This window comes from Phasianus colchicus, chromosome 10 (genome assembly GCF_987193195.1).
Source record: "Phasianus colchicus chromosome 10, bPhaCol1.hap1.1, whole genome shotgun sequence".
NCBI lineage: Eukaryota > Metazoa > Chordata > Aves > Galliformes > Phasianidae > Phasianus > Phasianus colchicus.
In genome coordinates, this window is record NC_143445.1 from 832,840 (window position 1) to 849,204 (window position 16,365).

Sequence of the window (16,365 nt, forward strand, 5' to 3'; positions counted from 1 at the left end):
TGGATTCTTTCCTGCGGAGAAAAAAAACCCTGTTTTCAGGCAATGCAGTATGCAGAATTCGCACGTTCTCGGCATCACAGTTCCGTTATTTCGCTCACGCACGTCGAAAACGGCACTCTCTGTCAACCGCTTCGGAGAGTTTGCAGTTGCTGGCCGAGAAATCGCGGTTCTCCCCGAATGCCGCTTTCTGCCTTCAGCAGCGGTCTCGTCTCTCTCGCTTGCCGAGAAAGAGCGACTTCAGGCGGATGCTTCTCTCGGACGAGCGGCTTCTTCTGCGCACATCGCAAAGGAGAGGTTCTGTCTTCTCCTTATGTCCATGCATTCTGCATTACGCTTCTCTCTCATTCTTATGTTTTTCTCTTTATTTCTAGCGACATTTCGTTTTTGTGTGTTTATCCGATGCTACACTTCAGCATTCTGTGACGAACAGAGTAGAAGGGAAAAGCCCCTCTAATAAGGCAGCTAGAAGTTCCATGAGCGACACACGTTGTGCTTTCAGGGAGGACGTTACAGAAAGTCGAGAGATGTGGATTCTTTCCTGCGGAGAAAAAAACCCCTGTTTTCAGGCAATGCAGTATGCAGAATTCGCACGTTCTCGGCATCACAGTTCCGTTATTTCGCTCACGCACGTCGAAAACGGCACTCTCTGTCAACCGCTTCGGAGAGTTTGCAGTTGCTGGCCGAGAAATCGCGGTTCTCCCCGAATGCCGCTTTCTGCCTTCAGCAGCGGTCTCGTCTCTCTCGCTTGCCGAGAAAGAGCGACTTCAGGCGGATGCTTCTCTCGGACAAGCGGCTTCTTCTGCGCACATCGCAAAGGAGCGGTTCTGTCTTCTCCTTATGTCCATGCATTCTGCATTACGCTTCTCTCTCATTCTTATGTTTTTCTCTTTATTTCTAGCGACATTTCCTTTTTGTGTGTTTATCCGATGCTACACTTCAGCATTCTGTGACGAACAGAGTAGAAGGGAAAAGCCCCTCTAATAAGGCAGCTAGAAGTTCCAGGAGCGACACACGTTGTGCTTTCAGGGAGGACGTTACAGAAAGTCGAGAGATGTGGATTCTTTCCTGCGGAGAAAAAAACCCCTGTTTTCAGGCAATGCAGTATGCAGAATTCGCACGTTCTCGGCATCACAGTTCCGTTATTTCGCTCACGCACGTCGAAAACGGCACTCTCTGTCAACCGCTTCGGAGAGTTTGCAGTTGCTGGCCGAGAAATCGCGGTTCTCCGCGAATGCCGCTTTCTGCCTTCAGCAGCGGTCTCGTCTCTCTCGCTTGCCGAGAAAGAGCGACTTCAGGCGGATGCTTTTCTCGGACGAGCGGCTTCTTCTGCGCACATCGCAAAGTAGAGGTTCTGTCTTCTCCTTGTGTCCATGCATTCTGCACTACGCTTCTCTCTCATTCTTATGTTTTTCTCTTTATTTCTAGCGACATTTCGTTTTTTTGTGTTTATCCGATGCTACACTTCAGCATTCTGTGACGAACAGAGTAGAAGGGAAAAGCCCCTCTAATAAGGCAGCTAGAAGTTCCATGAGCGACACACGTTGTGCTTTCAGAGAGGACGTTACAGAAAGTCGAGAGATGTGGATTCTTTCCTGCGCAGATAAAAACCCCCTGTGTTCAAAAAATGCAGTATTCTGAAATCGCACGTTCTCGGCATAGCAATTTCGCTATTTCGCTCTCGTGGTTGGACTGCGCCACTCTCTGTTAACCGCTTCGGAGAGTTTGCAGTTGCTGGCCGAGAAATCGCGGTTCTCCCCGAATGCCGCTTTCTGCCTTCAGCAGCGGTCTCGTCTCTCTCGCTTGCCGAGAAAGAGCGACTTCAGGCGGATGCTTTTCTCGGACGAGCGGCTTCTTCTGCGCACATCGCAAAGTAGAGGTTCTGTCTTCTCCTTGTCTCCATGCATTCTGCATTACGCTTCTCTCTCATTCTTATGTTTATCTCTTTATTTCTAGCGACATTTCGTTTTTGTGTGTTTATCCGATGCTACACTTCAGCATTCTGTGACGAACAGAGTAGAAGGGAATAGCCCCTCTAATAAGGCAGCTAGAAGTTCCATGAGCGACACACGTTGTGCTTTCAGAGAGGACGTTACAGAAAGTCGAGAGATGTGGATTCTTTCCTGCGGAGAAAAAAACCCCTGTGTTCAGACAATGCAGTATGTAGAATTCACACGTTCTCGGCATCACAGTTCCGTTATTTCGCTCACGCACGTCGAAAGCGGCACTCTCTTTTAACCGCTTCGGAGAGTTTGCAGTTGCTGGCCGAGAAATCGCGGTTCTCCCCGAATGCCGCTTTCTGCCTTCAGCAGCGGTCTCGTCTCTCTCGCTTGCCGAGAAAGAGCGACTTCAGGCGGATGCTTTTCTCGGACGAGCGGTTTCTTCTGCGCACATCGCAAAGTAGAGGTTCTGTCTTCTCCTTGTGTCCATGCATTCTGCACTACGCTTCTCTCTCATTCTTATGTTTTTCTCTTTATTTCTAGCGACATTTCGTTTTTGTGTGTTTATCCGATGCTACACTTCAGCATTCTGTGACGAACAGAGTAGAAGGGAAAAGCCCCTCTAATAAGGCAGCTAGAAGTTCCATGAGCGACACACGTTGTGCTTTCAGAGAGGACGTTACAGAAAGTCGAGAGATGTGGATTCTTTCCTGCGGAGAAAAAAACCCCTGTGTTCAGACAATGCAGTATGTAGAATTCACACGTTCTCGGCATCACAGTTCCGTTATTTCGCTCACACACGTCGAAAGCGGCACTCTCTGTTAACCGCTTCGGAGAGTTTGCAGTTGCTGGCCGAGAAATCGCGGTTCTCCCCGAATGCCGCTTTCTGCCTTCAGCAGCGGTCTCGTCTCTCTCGCATGCCGAGAAAGAGCGACTTCAGGCGAATGCTTTTCTCGGACGAGCGGCTTCTTCTGCGCACATCGCAAAGGAGCGGTTCTGTCTTCTCCTTGTCTCCATGCATTCTGCTCTACGCTTCTCTCTCATTCTTATGCCTTTCCTTTTATTCCTAGCGACATTTCCTTTTTGTGTGTTTATCCGATGCTACACTTCAGCATTCTGTGACGAACAGAGTAGAAGGGAAAAGCCCCTCTAATAAGGCAGCTAGAAGTTCCATGAGCGACACACGTTGTGCTTTCAGGGAGGACGTTACAGAAAGTCGAGAGATGTGGATTCTTTCCTGCGGAGAAAAAAAACCCTGTTTTCAGGCAATGCAGTATGCAGAATTCGCACGTTCTCGGCATCACAGTTCCGTTATTTCGCTCACGCACGTCGAAAACGGCACTCTCTGTCAACCGCTTCGGAGAGTTTGCAGTTGCTGGCCGAGAAATCGCGGTTCTCCCCGAATGCCGCTTTCTGCCTTCAGCAGCGGTCTCGTCTCTCTCGCTTGCCGAGAAAGAGCGACTTCAGCCGGATGCTTCTCTCGGACGAGCGGCTTCTTCTGCGCACATCGCAAAGGAGAGGTTCTGCCTTCTCCTTATGTCCATGCATTCTGCATTACGCTTCTCTCTCATTCTTATGTTTTTCTCTTTATTTCTAGCGACATTTCGTTTTTGTGTGTTTATCCGATGCTACACTTCAGCATTCTGTGACGAACAGAGTAGAAGGGAAAAGCCCCTCTAATAAGGCAGCTAGAAGTTCCATGAGCGACACACGTTGTGCTTTCAGGGAGGACGTTACAGAAAGTCGAGAGATGTGGATTCTTTCCTGCGGAGAAAAAAACCCCTGTTTTCAGGCAATGCAGTATGCAGAATTCGCACGTTCTCGGCATCACAGTTCCGTTATTTCGCTCACGCACGTCGAAAACGGCACTCTCTGTCAACCGCTTCGGAGAGTTTGCAGTTGCTGGCCGAGAAATCGCGGTTCTCCCCGAATGCCGCTTTCTGCCTTCAGCAGCGGTCTCGTCTCTCTCGCTTGCCGAGAAAGAGCGACTTCAGGCGGATGCTTCTCTCGGACAAGCGGCTTCTTCTGCGCACATCGCAAAGGAGCGGTTCTGTCTTCTCCTTATGTCCATGCATTCTGCATTACGCTTCTCTCTCATTCTTATGTTTTTCTCTTTATTTCTAGCGACATTTCGTTTTTGTGTGTTTATCCGATGCTACACTTCAGCATTCTGTGACGAACAGAGTAGAAGGGAAAAGCCCCTCTAATAAGGCAGCTAGAAGTTCCAGGAGCGACACACGTTGTGCTTTCAGGGAGGACGTTACAGAAAGTCGAGAGATGTGGATTCTTTCCTGCGGAGAAAAAAACCCCTGTTTTCAGGCAATGCAGTATGCAGAATTCGCACGTTCTCGGCATCACAGTTCCGTTATTTCGCTCACGCACGTCGAAAACGGCACTCTCTGTCAACCGCTTCGGAGAGTTTGCAGTTGCTGGCCGAGAAATCGCGGTTCTCCCCGAATGCCGCTTTCTGCCTTCAGCAGCGGTCTCGTCTCTCTCGCTTGCCGAGAAAGAGCGACTTCAGGCGGATGCTTTTCTCGGACGAGCGGCTTCTTCTGCGCACATCGCAAAGTAGAGGTTCTGTCTTCTCCTTGTGTCCATGCATTCTGCATTACGCTTCTCTCTCATTCTTATGTTTTTCTCTTTATTTCTAGCGACATTTCGTTTTTTTGTGTTTATCCGATGCTACACTTCAGCATTCTGTGACGAACAGAGTAGAAGGGAAAAGCCCCTCTAATAAGGCAGCTAGAAGTTCCATGAGCGACACACGTTGTGCTTTCAGAGAGGACGTTACAGAAAGTCGAGAGATGTGGATTCTTTCCTGCGGAGAAAAAAACCCCTGTGTTCAGACAATGCAGTATGTAGAATTCACACGTTCTCGGCATCACAGTTCCGTTATTTCGCTCACACACGTCGAAAGCGGCACTCTCTGTTAACCGCTTCGGAGAGTTTGCAGTTGCTGGCCGAGAAATCGCGGTTCTCCCCGAATGCCGCTTTCTGCCTTCAGCAGCGGTCTCGTCTCTCTCGCATGCCGAGAAAGAGCGACTTCAGGCGAATGCTTTTCTCGGACGAGCGGCTTCTTCTGCGCACATCGCAAAGGAGCGGTTCTGTCTTCTCCTTGTCTCCATGCATTCTGCTCTACGCTTCTCTCTCATTCTTATGCCTTTCCTTTTATTCCTAGCGACATTTCCTTTTTGTGTGTTTATCCGATGCTACACTTCAGCATTCTGTGACGAACAGAGTAGAAGGGAAAAGCCCCTCTAATAAGGCAGCTAGAAGTTCCATGAGCGACACACGTTGTGCTTTCAGGGAGGACGTTACAGAAAGTCGAGAGATGTGGATTCTTTCCTGCGGAGAAAAAAAACCCTGTTTTCAGGCAATGCAGTATGCAGAATTCGCACGTTCTCGGCATCACAGTTCCGTTATTTCGCTCACGCACGTCGAAAACGGCACTCTCTGTCAACCGCTTCGGAGAGTTTGCAGTTGCTGGCCGAGAAATCGCGGTTCTCCCCGAATGCCGCTTTCTGCCTTCAGCAGCGGTCTCGTCTCTCTCGCTTGCCGAGAAAGAGCGACTTCAGCCGGATGCTTCTCTCGGACGAGCGGCTTCTTCTGCGCACATCGCAAAGGAGAGGTTCTGCCTTCTCCTTATGTCCATGCATTCTGCATTACGCTTCTCTCTCATTCTTATGTTTTTCTCTTTATTTCTAGCGACATTTCGTTTTTGTGTGTTTATCCGATGCTACACTTCAGCATTCTGTGACGAACAGAGTAGAAGGGAAAAGCCCCTCTAATAAGGCAGCTAGAAGTTCCATGAGCGACACACGTTGTGCTTTCAGGGAGGACGTTACAGAAAGTCGAGAGATGTGGATTCTTTCCTGCGGAGAAAAAAACCCCTGTTTTCAGGCAATGCAGTATGCAGAATTCGCACGTTCTCGGCATCACAGTTCCGTTATTTCGCTCACGCACGTCGAAAACGGCACTCTCTGTCAACCGCTTCGGAGAGTTTGCAGTTGCTGGCCGAGAAATCGCGGTTCTCCCCGAATGCCGCTTTCTGCCTTCAGCAGCGGTCTCGTCTCTCTCGCTTGCCGAGAAAGAGCGACTTCAGGCGGATGCTTCTCTCGGACAAGCGGCTTCTTCTGCGCACATCGCAAAGGAGCGGTTCTGTCTTCTCCTTATGTCCATGCATTCTGCATTACGCTTCTCTCTCATTCTTATGTTTTTCTCTTTATTTCTAGCGACATTTCGTTTTTGTGTGTTTATCCGATGCTACACTTCAGCATTCTGTGACGAACAGAGTAGAAGGGAAAAGCCCCTCTAATAAGGCAGCTAGAAGTTCCAGGAGCGACACACGTTGTGCTTTCAGGGAGGACGTTACAGAAAGTCGAGAGATGTGGATTCTTTCCTGCGGAGAAAAAAACCCCTGTTTTCAGGCAATGCAGTATGCAGAATTCGCACGTTCTCGGCATCACAGTTCCGTTATTTCGCTCACGCACGTCGAAAACGGCACTCTCTGTTAACCGCTTCGGAGAGTTTGCAGTTGCTGGCCGAGAAATCGCGGTTCTCCCCGAATGCCGCTTTCTGCCTTCAGCAGCGGTCTCGTCTCTCTCGCTTGCCGAGAAAGAGCGACTTCAGGCGGATGCTTTTCTCGGACGAGCGGCTTCTTCTGCGCACATCGCAAAGTAGAGGTTCTGTCTTCTCCTTGTGTCCATGCATTCTGCATTACGCTTCTCTCTCATTCTTATGTTTTTCTCTTTATTTCTAGCGACATTTCGTTTTTTTGTGTTTATCCGATGCTACACTTCAGCATTCTGTGACGAACAGAGTAGAAGGGAAAAGCCCCTCTAATAAGGCAGCTAGAAGTTCCATGAGCGACACACGTTGTGCTTTCAGAGAGGACGTTACAGAAAGTCGAGAGATGTGGATTCTTTCCTGCGCAGATAAAAACCCCCTGTGTTCAAAAAATGCAGTATTCTGAAATCGCACGTTCTCGGCATAGCAATTTCGCTATTTCGCTCTCGTGGGTGGACTGCGCCACTCTCTGTTAACCGCTTCGGAGAGTTTGCAGTTGCTGGCCGAGAAATCGCGGTTCTCCCCGAATGCCGCTTTCTGCCTTCAGCAGCGGTCTCGTCTCTCTCGCTTGCCGAGAAAGAGCGACTTCAGGCGGATGCTTTTCTCGGACGAGCGGCTTCTTCTGCGCACATCGCAAAGTAGAGGTTCTGTCTTCTCCTTGTCTCCATGCATTCTGCATTACGCTTCTCTCTCATTCTTATGTTTATCTCTTTATTTCTAGCGACATTTCGTTTTTGTGTGTTTATCCGATGCTACACTTCAGCATTCTGTGACGAACAGAGTAGAAGGGAATAGCCCCTCTAATAAGGCAGCTAGAAGTTCCATGAGCGACACACGTTGTGCTTTCAGAGAGGACGTTACAGAAAGTCGAGAGATGTGGATTCTTTCCTGCGGAGAAAAAAACCCCTGTGTTCAGACAATGCAGTATGTAGAATTCACACGTTCTCGGCATCACAGTTCCGTTATTTCGCTCACGCACGTCGAAAGCGGCACTCTCTTTTAACCGCTTCGGAGAGTTTGCAGTTGCTGGCCGAGAAATCGCGGTTCTCCCCGAATGCCGCTTTCTGCCTTCAGCAGCGGTCTCGTCTCTCTCGCTTGCCGAGAAAGAGCGACTTCAGGCGGATGCTTTTCTCGGACGAGCGGTTTCTTCTGCGCACATCGCAAAGTAGAGGTTCTGTCTTCTCCTTGTGTCCATGCATTCTGCACTACGCTTCTCTCTCATTCTTATGTTTTTCTCTTTATTTCTAGCGACATTTCGTTTTTGTGTGTTTATCCGATGCTACACTTCAGCATTCTGTGACGAACAGAGTAGAAGGGAAAAGCCCCTCTAATAAGGCAGCTAGAAGTTCCATGAGCGACACACGTTGTGCTTTCAGAGAGGACGTTACAGAAAGTCGAGAGATGTGGATTCTTTCCTGCGGAGAAAAAAACCCCTGTGTTCAGACAATGCAGTATGTAGAATTCACACGTTCTCGGCATCACAGTTCCGTTATTTCGCTCACACACGTCGAAAGCGGCACTCTCTGTTAACCGCTTCGGAGAGTTTGCAGTTGCTGGCCGAGAAATCGCGGTTCTCCCCGAATGCCGCTTTCTGCCTTCAGCAGCGGTCTCGTCTCTCTCGCATGCCGAGAAAGAGCGACTTCAGGCGAATGCTTTTCTCGGACGAGCGGCTTCTTCTGCGCACATCGCAAAGGAGCGGTTCTGTCTTCTCCTTGTCTCCATGCATTCTGCTCTACGCTTCTCTCTCATTCTTATGCCTTTCCTTTTATTCCTAGCGACATTTCCTTTTTGTGTGTTTATCCGATGCTACACTTCAGCATTCTGTGACGAACAGAGTAGAAGGGAAAAGCCCCTCTAATAAGGCAGCTAGAAGTTCCATGAGCGACACACGTTGTGCTTTCAGGGAGGACGTTACAGAAAGTCGAGAGATGTGGATTCTTTCCTGCGGAGAAAAAAAACCCTGTTTTCAGGCAATGCAGTATGCAGAATTCGCACGTTCTCGGCATCACAGTTCCGTTATTTCGCTCACGCACGTCGAAAACGGCACTCTCTGTCAACCGCTTCGGAGAGTTTGCAGTTGCTGGCCGAGAAATCGCGGTTCTCCCCGAATGCCGCTTTCTGCCTTCAGCAGCGGTCTCGTCTCTCTCGCTTGCCGAGAAAGAGCGACTTCAGCCGGATGCTTCTCTCGGACGAGCGGCTTCTTCTGCGCACATCGCAAAGGAGAGGTTCTGTCTTCTCCTTGTCTCCATGCATTCTGCATTACGCTTCTCTCTCATTCTTATGTTTTTCTCTTTATTTCTAGCGACATTTCGTTTTTGTGTGTTTATCCGATGCTACACTTCAGCATTCTGTGACGAACAGAGTAGAAGGGAAAAGCCCCTCTAATAAGGCAGCTAGAAGTTCCATGAGCGACACACGTTGTGCTTTCAGGGAGGACGTTACAGAAAGTCGAGAGATGTGGATTCTTTCCTGCGGAGAAAAAAACCCCTGTTTTCAGGCAATGCAGTATGCAGAATTCGCACGTTCTCGGCATCACAGTTCCGTTATTTCGCTCACGCACGTCGAAAACGGCACTCTCTGTCAACCGCTTCGGAGAGTTTGCAGTTGCTGGCCGAGAAATCGCGGTTCTCCCCGAATGCCGCTTTCTGCCTTCAGCAGCGGTCTCGTCTCTCTCGCTTGCCGAGAAAGAGCGACTTCAGGCGGATGCTTCTCTCGGACAAGCGGCTTCTTCTGCGCACATCGCAAAGGAGCGGTTCTGTCTTCTCCTTATGTCCATGCATTCTGCATTACGCTTCTCTCTCATTCTTATGTTTTTCTCTTTATTTCTAGCGACATTTCGTTTTTGTGTGTTTATCCGATGCTACACTTCAGCATTCTGTGACGAACAGAGTAGAAGGGAAAAGCCCCTCTAATAAGGCAGCTAGAAGTTCCAGGAGCGACACACGTTGTGCTTTCAGGGAGGACGTTACAGAAAGTCGAGAGATGTGGATTCTTTCCTGCGGAGAAAAAAACCCCTGTTTTCAGGCAATGCAGTATGCAGAATTCGCACGTTCTCGGCATCACAGTTCCGTTATTTCGCTCACGCACGTCGAAAACGGCACTCTCTGTCAACCGCTTCGGAGAGTTTGCAGTTGCTGGCCGAGAAATCGCGGTTCTCCCCGAATGCCGCTTTCTGCCTTCAGCAGCGGTCTCGTCTCTCTCGCTTGCCGAGAAAGAGCGACTTCAGGCGGATGCTTTTCTCGGACGAGCGGCTTCTTCTGCGCACATCGCAAAGTAGAGGTTCTGTCTTCTCCTTGTGTCCATGCATTCTGCATTACGCTTCTCTCTCATTCTTATGTTTTTCTCTTTATTTCTAGCGACATTTCGTTTTTTTGTGTTTATCCGATGCTACACTTCAGCATTCTGTGACGAACAGAGTAGAAGGGAAAAGCCCCTCTAATAAGGCAGCTAGAAGTTCCATGAGCGACACACGTTGTGCTTTCAGAGAGGACGTTACAGAAAGTCGAGAGATGTGGATTCTTTCCTGCGCAGATAAAAACCCCCTGTGTTCAAAAAATGCAGTATTCTGAAATCGCACGTTCTCGGCATAGCAATTTCGCTATTTCGCTCTCGTGGGTGGACTGCGCCACTCTATGTTAACCGCTTCGGAGAGTTTGCAGTTGCTGGCCGAGAAATCGCGGTTCTCCCCGAATGCCGCTTTCTGCCTTCAGCAGCGGTCTCGTCTCTCTCGCTTGCCGAGAAAGAGCGACTTCAGGCGGATGCTTTTCTCGGACGAGCGGCTTCTTCTGCGCACATCGCAAAGTAGAGGTTCTGTCTTCTCCTTGTCTCCATGCATTCTGCATTACGCTTCTCTCTCATTCTTATGTTTTTCTCTTTATTTCTAGCGACATTTCGTTTTTGTGTGTTTATCCGATGCTACACTTCAGCATTCTGTGACGAACAGAGTAGAAGGGAAAAGCCCCTCTAATAAGGCAGCTAGAAGTTCCATGAGCGACACACGTTGTGCTTTCAGAGAGGACGTTACAGAAAGTCGAGAGATGTGGATTCTTTCCTGCGGAGAAAAAACCCCCTGTGTTCAGACAATGCAGTATGTAGAATTCACACGTTCTCGGCATCACAGTTCCGTTATTTCGCTCACGCACGTCGAAAGCGGCACTCTCTGTTAACCGCTTCGGAGAGTTTGCAGTTGCTGGCCGAGAAATCGCGGTTCTCCCCGAATGCCGCTTTCTGCCTTCAGCAGCGGTCTCGTCTCTCTCGCTTGCCGAGAAAGAGCGACTTCAGGCGGATGCTTTTCTCGGACGAGCGGCTTCTTCTGCGCACATCGCAAAGTAGAGGTTCTGTCTTCTCCTTGTCTCCATGCATTCTGCATTACGCTTCTCTCTCATTCTTATGTTTTTCTCTTTATTTCTAGCGACATTTCGTTTTTTTGTGTTTATCCGATGCTACACTTCAGCATTCTGTGACGAACAGAGTAGAAGGGAAAAGCCCCTCTAATAAGGCAGCTAGAAGTTCCATGAGCGACACACGTTGTGCTTTCAGAGAGGACGTTACAGAAAGTCGAGAGATGTGGATTCTTTCCTGCGGAGAAAAAACCCCCTGTGTTCAGACAATGCAGTATGTAGAATTCACACGTTCTCGGCATCACAGTTCCGTTATTTCGCTCACGCACGTCGAAAGCGGCACTCTCTGTTAACCGCTTCGGAGAGTTTGCAGTTGCTGGCCGAGAAATCGCGGTTCTCCCCGAATGCCGCTTTCTGCCTTCAGCAGCGGTCTCGTCTCTCTCGCTTGCCGAGAAAGAGCGACTTCAGGCGGATGCTTTTCTCGGACGAGCGGCTTCTTCTACGCACATCGCAAAGTAGAGGTTCTGTCTTCTCCTTGTGTCCATGCATTCTGCACTACGCTTCTCTCTCATTCTTATGTTTTTCTCTTTATTTCTAGCGACATTTCGTTTTTGTGTGTTTATCCGATGCTACACTTCAGCATTCTGTGACGAACAGAGTAGAAGGGAAAAGCCCCTCTAATAAGGCAGCTAGAAGTTCCATGAGCGACACACGTTGTGCTTTCAGAGAGGACGTTACAGAAAGTCGAGAGATGTGGATTCTTTCCTGCGGAGAAAAAACCCCCTGGGTTCAGACAATGCAGTATGTAGAATTCACACGTTCTCGGCATCACAGTTCCGTTATTTCGCTCACGCACGTCGAAAGAGGCACTCTCTGTTAACCGCTTCGGAGAGTTTGCAGTTGCTGGCCGAGAAATCGCGGTTCTCCCCGAATGCCGCTTTCTGCCTTCAGCAGCGGTCTCGTCTCTCTCGCTTGCCGAGAAAGAGCGACTTCAGGCGGATGCTTTTCTCGGACGAGCGGCTTCTTCTGCGCACATCGCAAAGTAGAGGTTCTGTCTTCTCCTTGTGTCCATGCATTCTGCACTACGCTTCTCTCTCATTCTTATGTTTTTCTCTTTATTTCTAGCGACATTTCGTTTTTGTGTGTTTATCCGATGCTACACTTCAGCATTCTGTGACGAACAGAGTAGAAGGGAAAAGCCCCTCTAATAAGGCAGCTAGAAGTTCCATGAGCGACACACGTTGTGCTTTCAGAGAGGACGTTACAGAAAGTCGAGAGATGTGGATTCTTTCCTGCGGAGAAAAAACCCCCTGTGTTCAGACAATGCAGTATGTAGAATTCACACGTTCTCGGCATCACAGTTCCGTTATTTCGCTCACGCACGTCGAAAGCGGCACTCTCTGTTAACCGCTTCGGAGAGTTTGCAGTTGCTGGCCGAGAAATCGCGGTTCTCCCCGAATGCCGCTTTCTGCCTTCAGCAGCGGTCTCGTCTCTCTCGCTTGCCGAGAAAGAGCGACTTCAGGCGAATGCTTTTCTCGGACGAGCGGCTTCTTCTGCGCACATCGCAAAGGAGCGGTTCTGTCTTCTCCTTGTCTCCATGCATTCTGCTCTACGCTTCTCTCTCATTCTTATGCCTTTCCTTTTATTCCTAGCGACATTTCCTTTTTGTGTGTTTATCCGATGCTACACTTCAGCATTCTGTGACGAACAGAGTAGAAGGGAAAAGCCCCTCTAATAAGGCAGCTAGAAGTTCCAGGAGCGACACACGTTGTGCTTTCAGGGAGGACGTTACAGAAAGTCGAGAGATGTGGATTCTTTCCTGCGGAGAAAAAAACCCCTGTGTTCAGACAATGCAGTATGTAGAATTCACACGTTCTCGGCATCACAGTTCCGTTATTTCGCTCACACACGTCGAAAGCGGCACTCTCTGTTAACCGCTTCGGAGAGTTTGCAGTTGCTGGCCGAGAAATCGCGGTTCTCCCCGAATGCCGCTTTCTGCCTTCAGCAGCGGTCTCGTCTCTCTCGCATGCCGAGAAAGAGCGACTTCAGGCGAATGCTTTTCTCGGACGAGCGGCTTCTTCTGCGCACATCGCAAAGGAGCGGTTCTGTCTTCTCCTTGTCTCCATGCATTCTGCTCTACGCTTCTCTCTCATTCTTATGCCTTTCCTTTTATTCCTAGCGACATTTCCTTTTTGTGTGTTTATCCGATGCTACACTTCAGCATTCTGTGACGAACAGAGTAGAAGGGAAAAGCCCCTCTAATAAGGCAGCTAGAAGTTCCATGAGCGACACACGTTGTGCTTTCAGGGAGGACGTTACAGAAAGTCGAGAGATGTGGATTCTTTCCTGCGGAGAAAAAAAACCCTGTTTTCAGGCAATGCAGTATGCAGAATTCGCACGTTCTCGGCATCACAGTTCCGTTATTTCGCTCACGCACGTCGAAAACGGCACTCTCTGTCAACCGCTTCGGAGAGTTTGCAGTTGCTGGCCGAGAAATCGCGGTTCTCCCCGAATGCCGCTTTCTGCCTTCAGCAGCGGTCTCGTCTCTCTCGCTTGCCGAGAAAGAGCGACTTCAGCCGGATGCTTCTCTCGGACGAGCGGCTTCTTCTGCGCACATCGCAAAGGAGCGGTTCTGTCTTCTCCTTGTCTCCATGCATTCTGCTCTACGCTTCTCTCTCATTCTTATGCCTTTCCTTTTATTCCTAGCGACATTTCCTTTTTGTGTGTTTATCCGATGCTACACTTCAGCATTCTGTGACGAACAGAGTAGAAGGGAAAAGCCCCTCTAATAAGGCAGCTAGAAGTTCCATGAGCGACACACGTTGTGCTTTCAGGGAGGACGTTACAGAAAGTCGAGAGATGTGGATTCTTTCCTGCGGAGAAAAAAAACCCTGTTTTCAGGCAATGCAGTATGCAGAATTCGCACGTTCTCGGCATCACAGTTCCGTTATTTCGCTCACGCACGTCGAAAACGGCACTCTCTGTCAACCGCTTCGGAGAGTTTGCAGTTGCTGGCCGAGAAATCGCGGTTCTCCCCGAATGCCGCTTTCTGCCTTCAGCAGCGGTCTCGTCTCTCTCGCTTGCCGAGAAAGAGCGACTTCAGCCGGATGCTTCTCTCGGACGAGCGGCTTCTTCTGCGCACATCGCAAAGGAGAGGTTCTGCCTTCTCCTTATGTCCATGCATTCTGCATTACGCTTCTCTCTCATTCTTATGTTTTTCTCTTTATTTCTAGCGACATTTCGTTTTTGTGTGTTTATCCGATGCTACACTTCAGCATTCTGTGACGAACAGAGTAGAAGGGAAAAGCCCCTCTAATAAGGCAGCTAGAAGTTCCATGAGCGACACACGTTGTGCTTTCAGGGAGGACGTTACAGAAAGTCGAGAGATGTGGATTCTTTCCTGCGGAGAAAAAAAACCCTGTTTTCAGGCAATGCAGTATGCAGAATTCGCACGTTCTCGGCATCACAGTTCCGTTATTTCGCTCACGCACGTCGAAAACGGCACTCTCTGTCAACCGCTTCGGAGAGTTTGCAGTTGCTGGCCGAGAAATCGCGGTTCTCCCCGAATGCCGCTTTCTGCCTTCAGCAGCGGTCTCGTCTCTCTCGCTTGCCGAGAAAGAGCGACTTCAGGCGGATGCTTCTCTCGGACAAGCGGCTTCTTCTGCGCACATCGCAAAGGAGCGGTTCTGTCTTCTCCTTATGTCCATGCATTCTGCATTACGCTTCTCTCTCATTCTTATGTTTTTCTCTTTATTTCTAGCGACATTTCGTTTTTGTGTGTTTATCCGATGCTACACTTCAGCATTCTGTGACGAACAGAGTAGAAGGGAAAAGCCCCTCTAATAAGGCAGCTAGAAGTTCCAGGAGCGACACACGTTGTGCTTTCAGGGAGGACGTTACAGAAAGTCGAGAGATGTGGATTCTTTCCTGCGGAGAAAAAAACCCCTGTTTTCAGGCAATGCAGTATGCAGAATTCGCACGTTCTCGGCATCACAGTTCCGTTATTTCGCTCACGCACGTCGAAAACGGCACTCTCTGTCAACCGCTTCGGAGAGTTTGCAGTTGCTGGCCGAGAAATCGCGGTTCTCCCCGAATGCCGCTTTCTGCCTTCAGCAGCGGTCTCGTCTCTCTCGCTTGCCGAGAAAGAGCGACTTCAGGCGGATGCTTTTCTCGGACGAGCGGCTTCTTCTGCGCACATCGCAAAGTAGAGGTTCTGTCTTCTCCTTGTGTCCATGCATTCTGCATTACGCTTCTCTCTCATTCTTATGTTTTTCTCTTTATTTCTAGCGACATTTCGTTTTTTTGTGTTTATCCGATGCTACACTTCAGCATTCTGTGACGAACAGAGTAGAAGGGAAAAGCCCCTCTAATAAGGCAGCTAGAAGTTCCATGAGCGACACACGTTGTGCTTTCAGAGAGGACGTTACAGAAAGTCGAGAGATGTGGATTCTTTCCTGCGCAGATAAAAACCCCCTGTGTTCAAAAAATGCAGTATTCTGAAATCGCACGTTCTCGGCATAGCAATTTCGCTATTTCGCTCTCGTGGGTGGACTGCGCCACTCTCTGTTAACCGCTTCGGAGAGTTTGCAGTTGCTGGCCGAGAAATCGCGGTTCTCCCCGAATGCCGCTTTCTGCCTTCAGCAGCGGTCTCGTCTCTCTCGCTTGCCGAGAAAGAGCGACTTCAGGCGGATGCTTTTCTCGGACGAGCGGCTTCTTCTGCGCACATCGCAAAGTAGAGGTTCTGTCTTCTCCTTGTCTCCATGCATTCTGCATTACGCTTCTCTCTCATTCTTATGTTTTTCTCTTTATTTCTAGCGACATTTCGTTTTTGTGTGTTTATCCGATGCTACACTTCAGCATTCTGTGACGAACAGAGTAGAAGGGAAAAGCCCCTCTAATAAGGCAGCTAGAAGTTCCATGAGCGACACACGTTGTGCTTTCAGAGAGGACGTTACAGAAAGTCGAGAGATGTGGATTCTTTCCTGCGGAGAAAAAACCCCCTGTGTTCAGACAATGCAGTATGTAGAATTCACACGTTCTCGGCATCACAGTTCCGTTATTTCGCTCACGCACGTCGAAAGCGGCACTCTCTGTTAACCGCTTCGGAGAGTTTGCAGTTGCTGGCCGAGAAATCGCGGTTCTCCCCGAATGCCGCTTTCTGCCTTCAGCAGCGGTCTCGTCTCTCTCGCTTGCCGAGAAAGAGCGACTTCAGGCGGATGCTTTTCTCGGACGAGCGGCTTCTTCTGCGCACATCGCAAAGTAGAGGTTCTGTCTTCTCCTTGTCTCCATGCATTCTGCATTACGCTTCTCTCTCATTCTTATGTTTTTCTCTTTATTTCTAGCGACATTTCGTTTTTTTGTGTTTATCCGATGCTACACTTCAGCATTCTGTGACGAACAGAGTAGAAGGGAAAAGCCCCTCTAATAAGGCAGCTAGAAGTTCCATGAGCGACACACGTTGTGCTTTCAGAGAGGACGTTACAGAAAGTCGAGAGATGTGGATTCTTTCCTGCGGAGAAAAA